Here is a 20,491-nt window from a genome sequence, read left to right on the forward strand (position 1 = left end):
AGAACTGAGCAAGTGGAGAGACATTCGTTCATCTAGCACCAAGGGAACGGTTTGCAGGAGACACTTTTTCTCTGCTTTCTCAGTCTGTTTCCTAGTGCCGGTTTGAAGTTCCTGCATATTTCACTGTAAAACCGAGTTGGAGCTTGTACCTCCCCATATATATGTATGGAATGGAGTTTGCAACTGAAAAGAATCTTTGGGTTCCCAACAAGCTAGGTGAAGTACGGCTTTCACACACACTTATCTCTCAGAACTGAGCAAGTGGAGAGACGTTCGTTCATCTAGCACCAAGGCAACGGGTTGCAGGAGACACTTTTTCTCTGCTTTCTCATTGTGTTTCCTAGTGCCGGTTTGAAGTTCCTGCAGTTTTCACTGTCAAACCGAGTTGGAGCTAGTACCTCCCCATATATATGTATGGAATGGAGTTTGCAACTGAAAAGAAACTTTGTGTTCACAACAAGCTAGGTGAAGGACGACTTTCGCACACACATATCTCTCAGAACTGAGCAAGTGGAGAGACGTTCGTTCATCTAGCACCAAGGCAACGGGTTGCAGGAGACACTTTTTCTCTGCTTTCTCAGTCTGTTTCCTAGTGCCGGTTTGATGTTCCTACAGTTTTCACTGTCAAAACGATTTGGAGCTAGTACCACCCATATATATGTATGGAATGGAGTTTGCAACTGAAAAGAAACTTTGTGTTCCCAACAAGTTAGTTGAAGGACGGCTTTCACACACACTTATCTCTCAGAACTGAGCAAGTGGAGAGACGTTCGTTCATCTAGCACCAAGGGAACGGGTTGCAGGAGACACTTTTTCTCTGCTTTTTCAGTCTGTTTCCTAGTGCCGGTTTGAAGTTCCTGCAGTTTTCACTGTAAAACAGAGTTGGAGCTAGAACCTCCCCATATATATGTATGGAATGGAATTTGCAACTGAAAAGAAACATTGTGTTCCCAAGAAGCTAGTTGAAGGACGGCTTTCACACACAAATATTTCTCAGAACTGAGCAAGTGGAGAGACGTTCGTTCATCTAGCACCAAGGGAACGGGTTGCAGGAGACACTTTTTCTCTGCTTTCTCAGTCTGTTTCCTAGTGCCGGTTTGAATTTCCTGCAGTTTTCACTGTCAAACCGATTTGGAGCTAGTACCTCCCCATATATATGTATGGAATGGAGTTTGCAACTGAAAAGAAACTTTGTGTTCCGAACAAGCTAGGTGAAGGACGGCTTTCACACACACTTATCTCTCAGAACTGAGCAAGTGGAGAGACGTTCGTTCATCTAGCACCAAGGGAACGGGTTGCAGGAGACACTTTTTCTCTGCTTTTTCATTCTGTTTCCTAGTGCCGGTTTGAAGTTCCTGCAGTTTTCACTGTAAAACAGAGTTGGAGCTAGAACCTCCCCATATATATGTATGGAATGGAGTTTGCAACTGAAAAGAAACTTTGTGTTCCCAACAAGCTAGTTGAAGGACGGCTTTCACACACACATATTTCCCAGAACTGAGCAAGTGGAGAGACGTTCCTTCATCTAGCACCAAGGGAACGGGTTGCAGGAGACACTTTTTCTCTGCTTTTTCAGTCTGTTTCCTAGTGCCGGTTTGAAGTTCCTGCAGTTTTCACTGTCAAACCGAGTTGGAGCTAGTACCTCCCCATATATATGTATGGAATGGAGTTTGCAACTGAAAAGAAACTTTGTGTTCCCAACAAGCTAGGTGAAGGACGGCTTTCACACACACTTATCTCTCAGAACTGAGCAAGTGGAGAGACGTTCGTTCATCTATCACCAAGGGAACGGTTTGCAGGAGACACTTTTTCTCTGCTTTCTCAGTCTGTTTCCTAGTGCCGGTTTGAAGTTCCTGCAGTTTTCACTGTCAAACCGAGTTGGAGCTAGTACCTACCCTTATATATGTATGGAAAGGAGTTTTCAACTGAAAAGAAACTTTGTGTTCCCAACAAGATATGTGAAGGACGGCTTTCACACACACTTATCTCTCAAAACTGAGCAAGTGGAGAGACGTTCGTTCATCTAGCACCATGGGAACGGGTTGCAGGAGACACTTTTTCTCTGCTTTTTCAGTCTGTTTCCTAGTGCCGGTTTGAAGTTCCTGCAGTTTTCACTGTAAAACAGAGTTGGAGCTAGAACCTCCCCATATATATGTATGGAATGTAGTTTGCAACTGAAAAGAAACTTTGTGTTCCCAACAAGCTAGTTGAAGGACGGCTTTCACACACACATATTTCTCAGAACTGAGCAAGTGGAGAGACGTTCGTTCATCTAGCACCAAGGGAACGGGTTGCTGGAGACACTTTTTCTCTGCTTTCTCAGTCTGTTTCTTAGTGCCGGTTTGAAGTTCCTGTAGTTTTCACTGTCAAACAGAGTTGGAGCTAGTACCTCCCCATATATATGTATGGAATGGAGTTTGCAACTGAAAAGAAACTTTGTGTTCCCAACAAGCTAGGTGAAGGACGGCTTTCACACACACTTATCTCTCAGAACTGAGCAAGTGGAGAGACGTTCGTTCATCTAGCACCAAGGGAACGGGTTGCAGGAGACACTTTTTCTCTGCTTTCTCAGACTGTTTCCTAGTGCCGGTTTGAAGTTCCTGCAGTTTTCACTGTCAAACCGATTTGGAGCTAGTACCTCCCCATATATATGTATGGAATGGAGTTTGCAACTGAAAAGAAACTTTGTGTTCCCAACAAGCTAGTTGAAGGACGGCTTTCACACACACTTATGTCTCAGAACTGAGCAAGTGGAGAGACGATCGTTCATCTAGCACCAAGGGAACGGGTTGCAGGAGACACTTTTTCTCTGCTTTCTCAGTCTTTTTCCTAGTGCCGGTTTGATGTTCCTGCAGTTTTCACTGTCAAACCGAGTTGGAGGTAGTAGTTCCTCATATATATGTATGGAATGGAGTTTGCAACTGAAAAGAACCTTTGTGTTCCCAAGAAGCTAGGTGAAGGACGGCTTTCAAACACACTTATCTCTCAGAACTGAGCAAGTGGAGAGGCGTTCGTTCATCTAGCACCAAGGCAACGGGTTGCAGGAGACACTTTTTCTCTGCTTTCTCAGTCTGTTTCCTAGTGCCGGTTTGAAGTTCCTGCAGTTTTCACTGTAAAACAGATTTGGAGCTAGTACCTCCCCATATATATGTATGGAATGGAGTTTGCAACTGAAAAGAATCTTTGTGTTCCCAACAAGCTAGGTGAAGGACGGCTTTCACACACACTTATCTCTCAGAACTGAGCAAGTGGAGAGACGTTCGTTCATCAGCACCAAGGCAACGGGTTGCAGAAGACTCTTTTTCTCTGCTTTCTCAGTCTGTTTCCTAGTGCCGGTTTGAAGTTCCTGCAGTTTTCACTGTCAAACCGAGTTGGAGCTAGTACCTCCCCATATATATGTATGGAATGGGGTTTGCAACTGAAAAGAAACTTTGTGTTCCCAACAAGCTAGGTGAAGGACGACTTTCACACACACGTATCTCTCAGAACTGAGCAAGTGGAGAGACGTTCGTTCAACAAGCACCAAGGCAACGGGTTGCAGGAGACACTTTTTCTCTGCTTTCTCAGTCTTTTTCCTAGTGCCGGTTTGAAGTTCCTGCAGTTTTCACTGTCAAACCGAGTTGGAGCTAGTAGTTCCTCATATAGATAGCATGGAATGGAGTTTGCAACTGAAAAGAAACTTTGTGTTCCCAAGAAGATAGGTGAAGGACGGCTTTCAAACACACTTATCTCTCAGAACTGAGCAAGTGGAGAGACGTTCGTTCAACTAGCACCTAGGGAACGGTTTGCAGGAGACACTTTTTCTCTGCTTTCTCATTGTGTTTCCTAGTGCCGGTTTGAAGTTCCTGCAGTTTTCACTGTCAAACCGAGTTGGAGCTAGTACCTCCCCATATATATGTATGGAATGGAGTTTGCAACTGAAAAGAAACTTTGTGTTCACAACAAGCTAGGTGAAGGACGACTTTCGCACACACATATCTCTCAGAACTGAGCAAGTGGAGAGACGTTCGTTCATCTAGCACCAAGGCAACGGGTTGCAGGAGACACTTTTTCTCTGCTTTCTCAGTCTGTTTCCTAGTGCCGGTTTGATGTTCCTACAGTTTTCACTGTCAAAACGATTTGGAGCTAGTACCACCCATATATATGTATGGAATGGAGTTTGCAACTGAAAAGAAACTTTGTGTTCCCAACAAGTTAGTTGAAGGACGGCTTTCACACACACTTATCTCTCAGAACTGAGCAAGTGGAGAGACGTTCGTTCATCTAGCACCAAGGGAACGGGTTGCAGGAGACACTTTTTCTCTGCTTTTTCAGTCTGTTTCCTAGTGCCGGTTTGAAGTTCCTGCAGTTTTCACTGTAAAACAGAGTTGGAGCTAGAACCTCCCCATATATATGTATGGAATGGAATTTGCAACTGAAAAGAAACATTGTGTTCCCAAGAAGCTAGTTGAAGGACGGCTTTCACACACAAATATTTCTCAGAACTGAGCAAGTGGAGAGACGTTCGTTCATCTAGCACCAAGGGAACGGGTTGCAGGAGACACTTTTTCTCTGCTTTCTCAGTCTGTTTCCTAGTGCCGGTTTGAATTTCCTGCAGTTTTCACTGTCAAACCGATTTGGAGCTAGTACCTCCCCATATATATGTATGGAATGGAGTTTGCAACTGAAAAGAAACTTTGTGTTCCGAACAAGCTAGGTGAAGGACGGCTTTCACACACACTTATCTCTCAGAACTGAGCAAGTGGAGAGACGTTCGTTCATCTAGCACCAAGGGAACGGGTTGCAGGAGACACTTTTTCTCTGCTTTTTCATTCTGTTTCCTAGTGCCGGTTTGAAGTTCCTGCAGTTTTCACTGTAAAACAGAGTTGGAGCTAGAACCTCCCCATATATATGTATGGAATGGAGTTTGCAACTGAAAAGAAACTTTGTGTTCCCAACAAGCTAGTTGAAGGACGGCTTTCACACACACATATTTCCCAGAACTGAGCAAGTGGAGAGACGTTCCTTCATCTAGCACCAAGGGAACGGGTTGCAGGAGACACTTTTTCTCTGCTTTTTCAGTCTGTTTCCTAGTGCCGGTTTGAAGTTCCTGCAGTTTTCACTGTCAAACCGAGTTGGAGCTAGTACCTCCCCATATATATGTATGGAATGGAGTTTGCAACTGAAAAGAAACTTTGTGTTCCCAACAAGCTAGGTGAAGGACGGCTTTCACACACACTTATCTCTCAGAACTGAGCAAGTGGAGAGACGTTCGTTCATCTATCACCAAGGGAACGGTTTGCAGGAGACACTTTTTCTCTGCTTTCTCAGTCTGTTTCCTAGTGCCGGTTTGAAGTTCCTGCAGTTTTCACTGTCAAACCGAGTTGGAGCTAGTACCTACCCTTATATATGTATGGAAAGGAGTTTTCAACTGAAAAGAAACTTTGTGTTCCCAACAAGATATGTGAAGGACGGCTTTCACACACACTTATCTCTCAAAACTGAGCAAGTGGAGAGACGTTCGTTCATCTAGCACCATGGGAACGGGTTGCAGGAGACACTTTTTCTCTGCTTTCTCAGTCTGTTTCCTAGTGCCGGTTTGAAGTTCCTGCAGTTTTCACTGTAAAACAGAGTTGGAGCTAGAACCTCCCCATATATATGTATGGAATGTAGTTTGCAACTGAAAAGAAACTTTGTGTTCCCAACAAGCTAGTTGAAGGACGGCTTTCACACACACATATTTCTCAGAACTGAGCAAGTGGAGAGACGTTCGTTCATCTAGCACCAAGGGAACGGGTTGCTGGAGACACTTTTTCTCTGCTTTCTCAGTCTGTTTCTTAGTGCCGGTTTGAAGTTCCTGTAGTTTTCACTGTCAAACAGAGTTGGAGCTAGTACCTCCCCATATATATGTATGGAATGGAGTTTGCAACTGAAAAGAAACTTTGTGTTCCCAACAAGCTAGGTGAAGGACGGCTTTCACACACACTTATCTCTCAGAACTGAGCAAGTGGAGAGACGTTCGTTCATCTAGCACCAAGGGAACGGGTTGCAGGAGACACTTTTTCTCTGCTTTCTCAGACTGTTTCCTAGTGCCGGTTTGAAGTTCCTGCAGTTTTCACTGTCAAACCGATTTGGAGCTAGTACCTCCCCATATATATGTATGGAATGGAGTTTGCAACTGAAAAGAAACTTTGTGTTCCCAACAAGCTAGTTGAAGGACGGCTTTCACACACACTTATGTCTCAGAACTGAGCAAGTGGAGAGACGATCGTTCATCTAGCACCAAGGGAACGGGTTGCAGGAGACACTTTTTCTCTGCTTTCTCAGTCTTTTTCCTAGTGCCGGTTTGATGTTCCTGCAGTTTTCACTGTCAAACCGAGTTGGAGGTAGTAGTTCCTCATATATATGTATGGAATGGAGTTTGCAACTGAAAAGAACCTTTGTGTTCCCAAGAAGCTAGGTGAAGGACGGCTTTCAAACACACTTATCTCTCAGAACTGAGCAAGTGGAGAGGCGTTCGTTCATCTAGCACCAAGGCAACGGGTTGCAGGAGACACTTTTTCTCTGCTTTCTCAGTCTGTTTCCTAGTGCCGGTTTGAAGTTCCTGCAGTTTTCACTGTAAAACAGATTTGGAGCTAGTACCTCCCCATATATATGTATGGAATGGAGTTTGCAACTGAAAAGAATCTTTGTGTTCCCAACAAGCTAGGTGAAGGACGGCTTTCACACACACTTATCTCTCAGAACTGAGCAAGTGGAGAGACGTTCGTTCATCAGCACCAAGGCAACGGGTTGCAGAAGACTCTTTTTCTCTGCTTTCTCAGTCTGTTTCCTAGTGCCGGTTTGAAGTTCCTGCAGTTTTCACTGTCAAACCGAGTTGGAGCTAGTACCTCCCCATATATATGTATGGAATGGGGTTTGCAACTGAAAAGAAACTTTGTGTTCCCAACAAGCTAGGTGAAGGACGACTTTCACACACACGTATCTCTCAGAACTGAGCAAGTGGAGAGACGTTCGTTCAACAAGCACCAAGGCAACGGGTTGCAGGAGACACTTTTTCTCTGCTTTCTCAGTCTGTTTCCTAGTGCCGGTTTGATGTTCCTACAGTTTTCACTGTCAAACCGATTTGGAGCTAGTACCCCCCATATATATGTATGGAATGGAGTTTGCAACTGAAAAGAAACTTTGTGTTCCCAACAAGTTAGGTAAAGGACGGCTTTCACACACACTTATCTATCAGAACTGAGCAAGTGGAGAGACGTTCGTTCATCTAGCACCAAGGGAACGGGTTGCAGGAGACACTTTTTCTCTGCTTTCTCAGTCTGTTTCCTAGTGCCGGTTTGATGTTCCTGCAGTTTTCACTGTAAAACAGAGTTGGAGCTAGAACCTCCCCATATATATGTATGGAATGTAGTTTGCAACTGAAAAGAAACTTTGTGTTCCCAACAAGATAGTTGAAGGACGGCTTTCACACACACATATTACTCAGAACTGAGCAAGTGGAGAGACGTTCGTTCATCTAGCACCAAGGGAACGGTTTGCAGGAGACACTTTTTCTCTGCTTTCTCAGTCTTTTTCCTATTGCCGGTTTGAAGTTCCTGCAGTTTTCACTGTCAAACCGAGTTGGAGGTAGTAGTTCCTCATATAGATGCATTTAATGGAGTTTGCAACTGAAAAGAACCTTTGTGTTCCCAAGAAGCTAGGTGAAGGACGGCTTTCAAACACACTTATCTCTCAGAACTGAGCAAGTGGAGAGACGTTCGTTCATCTAGCACCAAGGGAACGGTTTGCAGGAGACACTTTTTCTCTGCTTTCTCAGTCTGTTTCCTAGTGCCGGTTTGAAGTTCCTGCAGTTTTCACTGTAAAACCGAGTTGGAGCTAGTACCTCCCCATATATATGTATGGAAAGGAGTTTGCAACTGAAAAGTAACTTTGTGTTCCCAACAAGATATGTGAAAGACGGCTTTCAAACACACTTATCTTTCAGAACTGAGCAAGTGGAGAGACGTTCGTTCATCTAGCAACAAGGGAACGGGTTGCAGGAGACTCTTTTTCTCTGCTTTCTCAGTCTGTTTCCTAGTGCCGGTTTGAAGTTCCTGCAGTTTTCACTGTCAAACCGATTTGGAGCTAGTACCTCCCCATATATATGTATGGAATGGAGTTTGCAACTGAAAAGAAACTTTGTGTTCCCAACAAGCTAGGTGAAGGACGGCTTTCACACACACTTATGTCTCAGAACTGAGCAAGTGGAGAGACGATCGTTCATCTAGCACCAAGGGAACGGGTTGCAGGAGACACTTTTTCTCTGCTTTCTCAGTCTTTTTCCTAGTGCCGGTTTGATGTTCCTGCAGTTTTCACTGTCAAACCTAGTTGGAGGTAGTAGTTCCTCATATATATGTATGGAATGGAGTTTGCAACTGAAAAGAACCTTTGTGTTCCCAAGAAGCTAGGTGAAGGACAGCTTTCAAACACACTTATCTCTCAGAACTGAGCAAGTGGAGAGGCGTTCGTTCATCTAGCACCAAGGCAACGGGTTGCAGGACACACTTTTTCTCTGCTTTCTCAGTCTGTTTCCTAGTGCCGGTTTGAAGTTCCTGCAGTTTTCACTGTAAAACAGATTTGGAGCTAGTACCTCCCCATATATATGTATGGAATGGAGTTTGCAACTGAAAAGAATCTTTGTGTTCCCAACAAGCTAGGTGAAGGACGGCTTTCACACACACTTATCTCTCAGAACTGAGCAAGTGGAGAGACGTTCGTTCATCAGCACCAAGGCAACGGGTTGCAGAAGACCCTTTTCTCTGCTTTCTCAGTCTGTTTCCTAGTGCCGGTTTGAAGATCCTGCAGTTTTCACTGTCAAACCGAGTTGGAGCTAGTACCTCCCCATATATATGTATGGAATGGGGTTTGCAACTGAAAAGAAACTTTGTGTTCCCAACAAGCTAGGTGAAGGACGACTTTCACACACACGTATCTCTGAGAATTGAGCAAGTGGAGAGACGTTCGTTCATCAAGCACCAAGGCAACGGGTTGCAGGAGACACTTTTTCTCTGCTTTCTCAGTCTGTTTCCTAGTGCCGGTTTGATGTTCCTGCAGTTTTCACTGTCAAACCGATTTGGAGCTAGAACCTCCCCATATATATGTATGGAATGTAGTTTGCAACTGAAAAGAAACTTTGTGTTCCCAACAAGATAGTTGAAGGACGGCTTTCACACACACATATTACTCAGAACTGAGCAAGTGGAGAGACGTTCGTTCATCTAGCACCAAGGGAACGGGTTGCAGGAGACACTTTTTCTCTGCTTTCTCAGTCTGTTTCCTAGTGCCGGTTTGAAGTTCCTGTAGTTTTCACTGTCAAACCGAGTTGGAGCTAGTACCTCCCCATATATATGTATGGAATGGAGTTTGCAACTGAAAAGAAACTTTGTGTTCCCAACAAGCTAGGTGAAGGACGGCTTTCACACACACTTATGTCTCAGAACTGAGCAAGTGGAGAGACGATCGTTCATCTAGCACCAAGGGAACGGGTTGCAGGAGACACTTTTTCTCTGCTTTCTCAGTCTTTTTCCTAGTGCCGGTTTGATGTTCCTGCAGTTTTCACTGTCAAACCGAGTTGGAGGTAGTAGTTCCTCATATATATGTATGGAATGGAGTTTGCAACTGAAAAGAACCTTTGTGTTCCCAAGAAGCTAGGTGAAGGACGGCTTTCAAACACACTTATCTCTCAGAACTGAGCAAGTGGAGAGGCGTTCGTTCATCTAGCACCAAGGCAACGGGTTGCAGGAGACACTTTTTCTCTGCTTTCTCAGTCTGTTTCCTAGTGCCGGTTTGAAGTTCCTGCAGTTTTCACTGTAAAACAGATTTGGAGCTAGTACCTCCCCATATATATGTATGGAATGGAGTTTGCAACTGAAAAGAATCTTTGTATTCCCAACAAGCTAGGTGAAGGACGGCTTTCACACACACTTATCTCTCAGAACTGAGCAAGTGGAGAGACGTTCGTTCATCAGCACCAAGGCAACGGGTTGCAGAAGACTCTTTTTCTCTGCTTTCTCAGTCTGTTTCCTAGTGCCGGTTTGAAGTTCCTGCAGTTTTCACTGTCAAACCGAGTTGGAGCTAGTACCTCCCCATATATATGTATGGAATGGGGTTTGCAACTGAAAAGAAACTTTGTGTTCCCAACAAGCTAGGTGAAGGACGACTTTCACACACACGTATCTCTCAGAACTGAGCAAGTGGAGAGACGTTCGTTCATCAAGCACCAAGGCAACGGGTTGCAGGAGACACTTTTTCTCTGCTTTCTCAGTCTGTTTCCTAGTGCCGGTTTGATGTTCCTACAGTTTTCACTGTCAAACCGATTTGGAGCTAGTACCCCCCATATATATGTATGGAATGGAGTTTGCAACTGAAAAGAAACTTTGTGTTCCCAACAAGTTAGGTAAAGGGCGGCTTTCACACACACTTATCTCTCAGAACTGAGCAAGTGGAGAGACGTTCGTTCATCTAGCACCAAGGGAACGGGTTGCAGGAGACACTTTTTCTCTGCTTTCTCAGTCTGTTTCCTAGTGCCGGTTTGAAGTTCCTGTAGTTTTCACTGTCAAACCGAGTTGGAGCTAGTACCTCCCCATATATATGTATGGAATGGAGTTTGCAACTGAAAAGAAACTTTGTGTTCCCAACAAGCTAGGTGAAGGACGGCTTTCACACACAGTTATCTCTCAGAACTGAGCAAGTGGAGAGACGTTCGTTCATCTAGCACCAAGGGAACGGTTTGCAGGAGACACTTTTTCTCTGCTTTCTCAGTCTTTTTCCTATTGCCGGTTTGAAGTTCCTGCAGTTTTCACTGTCAAACCGAGTTGGAGGTAGTAGTTCCTCATATAGATGCATGGAATGGAGTTTGCAACTGAAAAGAACCTTTGTGTTCCCAAGAAGCTAGGTGAAGGACGGCATTCAAACACACTTATCTCTCAGAACTGAGCAAGTGGAGAGACGTTCGTTCATCTAGCACCAAGGGAACGGTTTGCAGGAGACACTTTTTCTCTGCTTTCTCAGTCTGTTTCCTAGTGCCGGTTTGAAGTTCCTGCAGTTTTCACTGTAAAACCGAGTTGGAGCTAGTACCTCCCCATATATATGTGTGGAAAGGAGTTTGCAACTGAAAAGTAACTTTGTGTTCCCAACAAGATATGTGAAAGACGGCTTTCAAACACACTTATCTTTCAGAACTGAGCAAGTGGAGAGACGTTCGTTCATCTAGCACCAAGGGAACGGGTTGCATGAGACACTTTTTCTCTGCTTTCTCAGTCTGTTTCCTAGTGCCGGGTTGAAGTTCCTGCAGTTTTCACTGTCAAACCGATTTGGAGCTAGTACCTCCCCATATATATGTATGGAATGGAGTTTGCAACTGAAAAGAAACTTTGTGTTCCCAACAAGCTAGGTGAAGGACGGCTTTCACACACAATTATGTCTCAGAACTGAGCAAGTGGAGAGACGATCGTTCATCTAGCACCAAGGGAACGGGTTGCAGGAGACACTTTTTCTCTGCTTTCTCAGTCTTTTTCCTAGTGCCGGTTTGATGTTCCTGCAGTTTTCACTGTCAAACCGAGTTGGAGGTAGTAGTTCCTCATATATATGTATGGAATGGAGTTTGCAACTGAAAAGAACCTTTGTGTTCCCAAGAAGCTAGGTGAAGGACGGCTTTCAAACACACTTATCTCTCAGAACTGAGCAAGTGGAGAGGCGTTCGTTCATCTAGCACCAAGGCAACGGGTTGCAGGAGACACTTTTTCTCTGCTTTCTCAGTCTGTTTCCTAGTGCCGGTTTGAAGTTCCTGCAGTTTTCACTGTAAAACAGATTTGGAGCTAGTACCTCCCCATATATATGTATGGAATGGAGTTTGCAACTGAAAAGAATCTTTGTGTTCCCAACAAGCTAGGTGAAGGACGGCTTTCACACACACTTATCTCTCAGAACTGAGCAAGTGGAGAGACGTTCGTTCATCAGCACCAAGGCAACGGGTTGCAGAAGACTCTTTTTCTCTGCTTTCTCAGTCTGTTTCCTAGTGCCGGTTTGAAGTTCCTGCAGTTTTCACTGTCAAACCGAGTTGGAGCTAGTTCCTCCCCATATATATGTATGGAATGGGGTTTGCAACTGAAAAGAAACTTTGTGTTCCCAACAAGCTAGGTGAAGGACGACTTTCACACACACGTATCTCTCAGAACTGAGCAAGTGGAGAGACGTTCGTTCATCAAGCACCAAGGCAACGGGTTGCAGGAGACACTTTTTCTCTGCTTTCTCAGTCTGTTTCCTAGTGCCGGTTTGATGTTCCTACAGTTTTCACTGTCAAACCGATTTGGAGCTAGTACCCCCCATATATATGTATGGAATGGAGTTTGCAACTGAAAAGAAACTTTGTGTTCCCAACAAGTTAGGTAAAGGACGGCTTTCACACACACTTATCTCTCAGAACTGAGCAAGTGGAGAGACGTTCGTTCATCTAGCACCAAGGGAACGGGTTGCAGGAGACACTTTTTCTCTGCTTTCTCAGTCTGTTTCCTAGTGCCGGTTTGATGTTCCTGCAGTTTTCACTGTAAAACAGAGTTGGAGCTAGAACCTCCCCATATATATGTATGGAATGTAGTTTGCAACTGAAAAGAAACTTTGTGTTCCCAACAAGATAGTTGAAGAACGGCTTTCACACACACATATTACTCAGAACTGAGCAAGTGGAGAGACGTTCGTTCATCTAGCACCAAGGGAACGGGTTGCAGGAGACACTTTTTCTCTGCTTTCTCAGTCTGTTTCCTAGTGCCGGTTTGAAGTTCCTGTAGTTTTCACTGTCAAACCGAGTTGGAGCTAGTACCTCCCCATATATATGTATGGAATGGAGTTTGCAACTGAAAAGAAACTTTGTGTTCCCAACAAGCTAGGTGAAGGACGTCATTCACACACAGTTATCTCTCAGAACTGAGCAAGTGGAGAGTCGTTCGTTCATCTAGCACCAAGGGAACGGTTTGCAGGAGACACTTTTTCTCTGCTTTCTCAGTCTTTTTCCTATTGCCGGTTTGAAGTTCCTGCAGTTTTCACTGTCAAACCGAGTTGGAGGTAGTAGTTCCTCATATAGATGCATGGAATGGAGTTTGCAACTGAAAAGAACCTTTGTGTTCCCAAGAAGCTAGGTGAAGGACGGCTTTCAAACACGCTGATCTCTCAGAACTGAGCAAGTGGAGAGACGTTCGTTCATCTAGCACCAAGGGAACGGTTTGCAGGAGACACTTTTTCTCTGCTTTCTCAGTCTGTTTCCTAGTGCCGGTTTGAAGTTCCTGCAGTTTTCACTGTAAAACCGAGTTGGAGCTAGTACCTCCCCATATATATGTATGGAAAGGAGTTTGCAACTGAAAAGTAACTTTGTGTTCCCAACAAGATATGTGAAAGACGGCTTTCAAACACACTTATCTTTCAGAACTGAGCAAGTGGAGAGACGTTCGTTCATCTAGCACCAAGGGAACGGTTTGCAGGAGACACATTTTCTCTGCTTTCTCAGTCTGTTTCCTAGTGCCGGTTTGAAGTTCCTGCAGTTTTCACTGTAAAACAGAGTTGGAGCTAGAACCTCCCCATATATATGTATGGAATGGAGTTTGCAACTGAAAAGAAACTTTGTGTTCCCAACAAGCTAGTTGAAGGACGGCTTTCACACACACATATTTCCCAGAACTGAGCAAGTGGAGAGACGTTCGTTCATCTAGCACCAAGGGAACGGGTTGCAGGAGACACTTTTTCTCTGCTTTTTCAGTCTGTTTCCTAGTGCCGGGTTGAAGTTCCTGCAGTTTTCACTGTCAAACCGAGTTGGAGCTTGTACCTCCCCATATATATGTATGGAATGGAGTTTGCAACTGAAAAGAAACTTTGTGTTCCCAACAAGCTAGGTGAAGGACGGCTTTCACACACACTTACCTCTCAGAACTGAGCAAGTGGAGAGACGTTCGTTCATCTATCACCAAGGGAACGGTTTGCAGGAGACACTTTTTCTCTGCTTTCTCAGTCTGTTTCCTAGTGCCCGTTTGAAGTTCCTGCAGTTTTCACTGTCAAACCGAGTTGGAGCTAGTACCTCCCCTTATATATGTATGGAAAGGAGTTTTCAACTGAAAAGAAACTTTGTGTTCCCAACAAGATATGTGAAGGACGGCTTTAACACACACTTATCTCTCAAAACTGAGCAAGTGGAGAGACGTTCGTTCATCTAGCACCAAGGGAACGGGTTGCAGGAGACACTTTTTCTCTGCTTTCTCAGTCTGTTTCCTAGTGCCGGTTTGAAGTTCCTGCAGTTTTCACTGTCAAACGGAGTTGGAGCTAGTACCTCCCCATATATATGTATGGAATGGAGTTTGCAACTGAAAAGAAACTTTGTGTTCCCAACAAGCTAGGTGAAGGACGGCTTTCACACACACTTATCTCTCAGAACTGAGCAAGTAGAGAGACGTTCGTTCATCTAGCACCAAGGGAACGGGTTGCAGGAGACACTTTTTCTCTGCTTTCTCATTGTGTTTCCTAGTGCCGGTTTGAAGTTCCTGCAGTTTTCACTGTCAAACCGATTTGGAGCTAGTACCTCCCCATATATATGTATGGAATGGAGTTTGCAACTGAAAAGAAACTTTGTGTTCCCAACAAGCTAGGTGAAGGACGGCTTTCACACACACTTATGTCTCAGAACTGAGCAAGTGGAGAGACGATCGTTCATCTAGCACCAAGGGAACGGGTTGCAGGAGACACTTTTTCTCTGCTTTCTCAGTCTTTTTCCTAGTGCCGGTTTGAAGTTCCTGCAGTTTTCACTGTCAAACCGAGTTGGAGGTAGTAGTTCCTCATATATATGTATGGAATGGAGTTTGCAACTGAAAAGAACCTTTGTGTTCCCAAGAAGCTAGGTGAAGGACGGCTTTCAAACACACTTATCTCTCAGAACTGAGCAAATGGAGAGGCGTTCGTTCATCTAGCACCAAGGGAACGGTTTGCAGGAGACACTTTTTCTCTGCTTTCTCAGTCTGTTTCCTAGTGCCGGTTTGAAGTTCCTGCAGTTTTCACTGTAAAACAGATTTGGAGCTAGTACCTCCCCATATATATGTATGGAATGGAGTTTGCAACTGAAAAGAATCTTTGTGTTCCCAACAAGCTAGGTGAAGGACGGCTTTCACACACACTTATCTCTCAGAACTGAGCAAGTGGAGAGACGTTCGTTCATCAGCACCAAGGCAACGGGTTGCAGGAGACTCTTTTTCTCTGCTTTCTCAGTCTGTTTCCTAGTGCCGGTTTGAAGTTCCTGCAGTTTTCACTGTCAAACCGAGTTGGAGCTAGTACCTCCCCATATATATGTATGGAATGGGGTTTGCAACTGAAAAGAAACTTTGTGTTCCCAACAAGCTAGGTGAAGGACGACTTTCACACACACGTATCTCTCAGAACTGAGCAAGTGGAGAGACGTTCGTTCATCAAGCACCAAGGCAACGAGTTGCAGGAGACACTTTTTCTCTGCTTTCTCAGTCTGTTTCCTAGTGCCGGTTTGATGTTCCTACAGTTTTCACTGTCAAACCGATTTGGAGCTAGTACCCCCCATATATATGTATGGAATGGAGTTTGCAACTGAAAAGAAACTTTGTGTTCCCAACAAGTTAGGTAAAGGACGGCTTTCACACACACTTATCTCTCAGAACTGAGCAAGTGGAGAGACGTTCGTTCATCTAGCACCAAGGGAACGGGTTGCAGGAGACACTTTTTCTCTGCTTTCTCAGTCTTTTTCCTAGTGCCGGTTTGATGTTCCTGCAGTTTTCACTGTCAAACCGAGTTGGAGGTAGTAGTTCCTCATATATATGTATGGAATGGAGTTTGCAACTGAAAAGAACCTTTGTGTTCCCAAGAAGCTAGGTGAAGGACGGCTTTCAAACACACTTATCTCTCAGAACTGAGCAAGTGGAGAGGCGTTCGTTCATCTAGCACCAAGGGAACGGGTTGCAGGAGACACTTTTTCTCTGCTTTCTCAGTCTGTTTCCTAGTGCCGGTTTGAAGTTCCTGCAGTTTTCACTGTAAAACAGATTTGGAGCTAGTACCTCCCCATATATATGTATGGAATGGAGTTTGCAACTGAAAAGAATCTTTGTGTTCCCAACAAGCTAGGTGAAGGACGGCTTTCACACACACTTATCTCTCAGAACTGAGCAAGTGGAGAGACGTTCGTTCATCAGCACCAAGGCAACGGGTTGCAGAAGACTCTTTTTCTCTGCTTTCTCAGTCTGTTTCCTAGTGCCGGTTTGAAGTTCCTGCAGTTTTCACTGTCAAACCGAGTTGGAGCTAGTACCTCCCCATATATATGTATGGAATGGGGTTTGCAACTGAAAAGAAACTTTGTGTTCCCAACAAGCTAGGTGAAGGACGACTTTCACACACACGTATCTCTCAGAACTGAGCAAGTGGAGAGACGTTCGTTCATCAAGCACCAAGGCAACGGGTTGCAGGAGACACTTTTTCTCTGCTTTCTCAGTCTGTTTCCTAGTGCCGGTTTGATGTTCCTACAGTTTTCACTGTCAAACCGATTTGGAGCTAGTACCCCCCATATATATGTATGGAATGGAGTTTGCAACTGAAAAGAAACTTTGTGTTCCCAACAAGTTAGGTAAAGGACGGCTTTCACACACACTTATCTCTCAGAACTGAGCAAGTGGAGAGACGTTCGTTCATCTAGCACCAAGGGAACGGGTTGCAGGAGACACTTTTTCTCTGCTTTCTCAGTCTGTTTCCTAGTGCCGGTTTGATGTTCCTGCAGTTTTCACTGTAAAACAGAGTTGGAGCTAGAACCTCCCCATATATATGTATGGAATGTAGTTTGCAACTGAAAAGAAACTTTGTGTTCCCAACAAGATAGTTGAAGAACGGCTTTCACACACACATATTACTCAGAACTGAGCAAGTGGAGAGACGTTCGTTCATCTAGCACCAATGGAACGGGTTGCAGGAGACACTTTTTCTCTGCTTTCTCAGTCTGTTTCCTAGTGCCGGTTTGAAGTTCCTGTAGTTTTCACTGTCAAACCGAGTTGGAGCTAGTACCTCCCCATATATATGTATGAAATGGAGTTTGCAACTGAAAAGAAACTTTGTGTTCCCAACAAGCTAGGTGAAGGACGTCTTTCACACACAGTTATCTCTCAGAACTGAGCAAGTGGAGAGTCGTTCGTTCATCTAGCACCAAGGGAACGGTTTGCAGGAGACACTTTTTCTCTGCTTTCTCAGTCTTTTTCCTATTGCCGGTTTGAAGTTCCTGCAGTTTTCACTGTCAAACCGAGTTGGAGGTAGTAGTTCCTCATATAGATGCATGGAATGGAGTTTGCAACTGAAAAGAACCTTTGTGTTCCCAAGAAGCTAGGTGAAGGACGGCTTTCAAACACACTTATCTCTCAGAACTGAGCAAGTGGAGAGACGTTCGTTCATCTAGCACCAAGGGAACGGTTTGCAGGAGACACTTTTTCTCTGCTTTCTCAGTCTGTTTCCTAGTGCCGGTTTGAAGTTCCTGCAGTTTTCACTGTAAAACCGAGTTGGAGCTAGTACCTCCCCATATATATGTATGGAAAGGAGTTTGCAACTGAAAAGTAACTTTGTGTTCCCAACAAGATATGTGAAAGACGGCTTTCAAACACACTTATCTTTCAGAACTGAGCAAGTGGAGAGACGTTCGTTCATCTAGCACCAAGGGAACGGTTTGCAGGAGACACATTTTCTCTGCTTTCTCAGTCTGTTTCCTAGTGCCGGTTTGAAGTTCCTGCAGTTTTCACTGTAAAACAGAGTTGGAGCTAGAACCTCCCCATATATATGTATGGAATGGAGTTTGCAACTGAAAAGAAACTTTGTGTTCCCAACAAGCTAGTTGAAGGACGGCTTTCACACACACATATTTCCCAGAACTGAGCAAGTGGAGAGACGTTCGTTCATCTAGCACCAAGGGAACGGGTTGCAGGAGACACTTTTTCTCTGCTTTTTCAGTCTGTTTCCTAGTGCCGGTTTGAAGTTCCTGCAGTTTTCACTGTCAAACCGAGTTGGAGCTAGTACCTCCCCATATATATGTATGGAATGGAGTTTGCAACTGAAAAGAAACTTTGTGTTCCCAACAAGCTAGGTGAAGGACGGCTTTCACACACACATACCTCTCAGAACTGAGCAAGTGGAGAGACGTTCGTTCATCTATCACCAAGGGAACGGTTTGCAGGAGACACTTTTTCTCTGCTTTCTCAGTCTGTTTCCTAGTGCCGGTTTGAAGTTCCTGCAGTTTTCACTGTCAAACCGAGTTGGAGCTAGTACCTCCCCTTATATATGTATGGAAAGGAGTTTTCAACTGAAAAGAAACTTTGTGTTCCCAACAAGATATGTGAAGGACGGCTTTAACACACACTTATCTCTCAAAACTTAGCAAGTGGAGAGACGTTCGTTCATCTAGCACCAAGGGAACGGGTTGCAGGAGACACTTTTTCTCTGCTTTCTCAGTCTGTTTCCTAGTGCCGGTTTGAAGTTCCTGCAGTTTTCACTGTAAAACCGAGTTGGAGCTTGTACCTCCCCATATATATGTATGGAATGGAGTTTGCAACTGAAAAGAAACTTTGTGTTCCCAACAAGCTAGGTGAAGGACGGCTTTCACACACACTTATCTCTCAGAACTGAGCAAGTGGAGAGACGTTCGTTCATCTAGCACCAACGGAACGGGTTGCAGAAGACAATTTTTCTCTGCTTTCTCAGTCTGTTTCCTAGTGCCGGTTTGAAGTTCCTGCAGTTTTCACTGTAAAACAGAGTTGGAGCTAGAACCTACCCATATATATGTATGGAATGTAGTTTGCAACTGAAAAGAAACTTTGTGTTCCCAACAAGCTAGTTGAAGGACGGATTTCACACACACATATTTCTCAGAACTGAGCAAGTGGAGAGACGTTCGTTCATCTAGCAAAAAGGGAACGGGTTGCTGGAGACACTTTTTCTCTGCTTTCTCAGTCTGTTTCCTAGTGCCGGTTTGAAGTTCCTGTAGTTTTCACTGTCAAACCGAGTTGGAGCTAGTACCACCCCATATATATGTATGGAATGGAGTTTGCAACTGAAAAGAAACTTTGTGTTCCCAACAAGCTAGGTGAAGGACGGCTTTCACACACACTTATCTCTCAGAACTGAGCAAGTAGAGAGACGTTCGTTCATCTAGCACCAAGGGAACGGGTTGCAGGAGACACTTTTTCTCTGCTTTCTCATTGTGTTTCCTAGTGCCGGTTTGAAGTTCCTGCAGTTTTCACTGTCAAACCGATTTGGAGCTAGTACCTCCCCATATATATGTATGGAATGGAGTTTGCAACTGAAAAGAAACTTTGTGTTCCCAACAAGCTAGGTGAAGGACGGCTTTCACACACACTTATGTCTCAGAACTGAGCAAGTGGAGAGACGATCGTTCATCTAGCACCAAGGGAACGGGTTGCAGGAGACACTTTTTCTCTGCTTTCTCAGTCTTTTTCCTAGTGCCGGTTTGAAGTTCCTGCAGTTTTCACTGTCAAACCGTGTTGGAGGTAGTAGTTCCTCATATATATGTATGGAATGGAGTTTGCAACTGAAAAGAACCATTGTGTTCCCAAGAAGCTAGGTGAAGGACGGCTTTCAAACACACTTATCTCTCAGAACTGAGCAAGTGGAGAGGCGTTCGTTCATCTAGCACCAAGGGAACGGTTTGCAGGAGACACTTTTTCTCTGCTTTCTCAGTCTGTTTCCTAGTGCCGGTTTGAAGTTCCTGCAGTTTTCACTGTAAAACAGATTTGGAGCTAGTACCTCCCCATATATATGTATGGAATGGAGTTTGCAACTGAAAAGAATCTTTGTGTTCCCAACAAGCTAGGTGAAGGACGGCTTTCACACTCACTTATCTCTCAGAACTGAGCAAGTGGAGAGACGTTCGTTCATCAGCACCAAGGCAACGGGTTGCAGGAGACTCTTTTTCTCTGCTTTCTCAGTCTGTTTCCTAGTGCCGGTTTGAAGTTCCTGCAGTTTTCACTGTCAAACCGAGTTGGAGCTAGTACCTCCCCATATATATGTATGGAATGGGGTTTGCAACTGAAAAGAAACTTTGTGTTCCCAACAAGCTAGGTGAAGGACGACTTTCACACACACGTATCTCTCAGAACTGAGCAAGTGGAGAGACGTTCGTTCATCAAGCACCAAGGCAACGGGTTGCAGGAGACACTTTTTCTCTGCTTTCTCAGTCTGTTTCCTAGTGCCGGTTTGATGTTCCTACAGTTTTCACTGTCAAACCGATTTGGAGCTAGTACCCCCCATATATATGTATGGAATGGAGTTTGCAACTGAAAAGAAACTTTGTGTTCCCAACAAGTTAGGTAAAGGACGGCTTTCACACACACTTATCTCTCAGAACTGAGCAAGTGGAGAGACGTTCGTTCATCTAGCACCAAGGGAACGGGTTGCAGGAGACACTTTTTCTCTGCTTTCTCAGTCTGTT

The sequence above is a fragment of the Camelus dromedarius genome, unplaced genomic scaffold (genome assembly GCF_036321535.1).
Source record: "Camelus dromedarius isolate mCamDro1 unplaced genomic scaffold, mCamDro1.pat HAP1_SCAFFOLD_117, whole genome shotgun sequence".
Lineage (NCBI taxonomy): Eukaryota > Metazoa > Chordata > Mammalia > Artiodactyla > Camelidae > Camelus > Camelus dromedarius.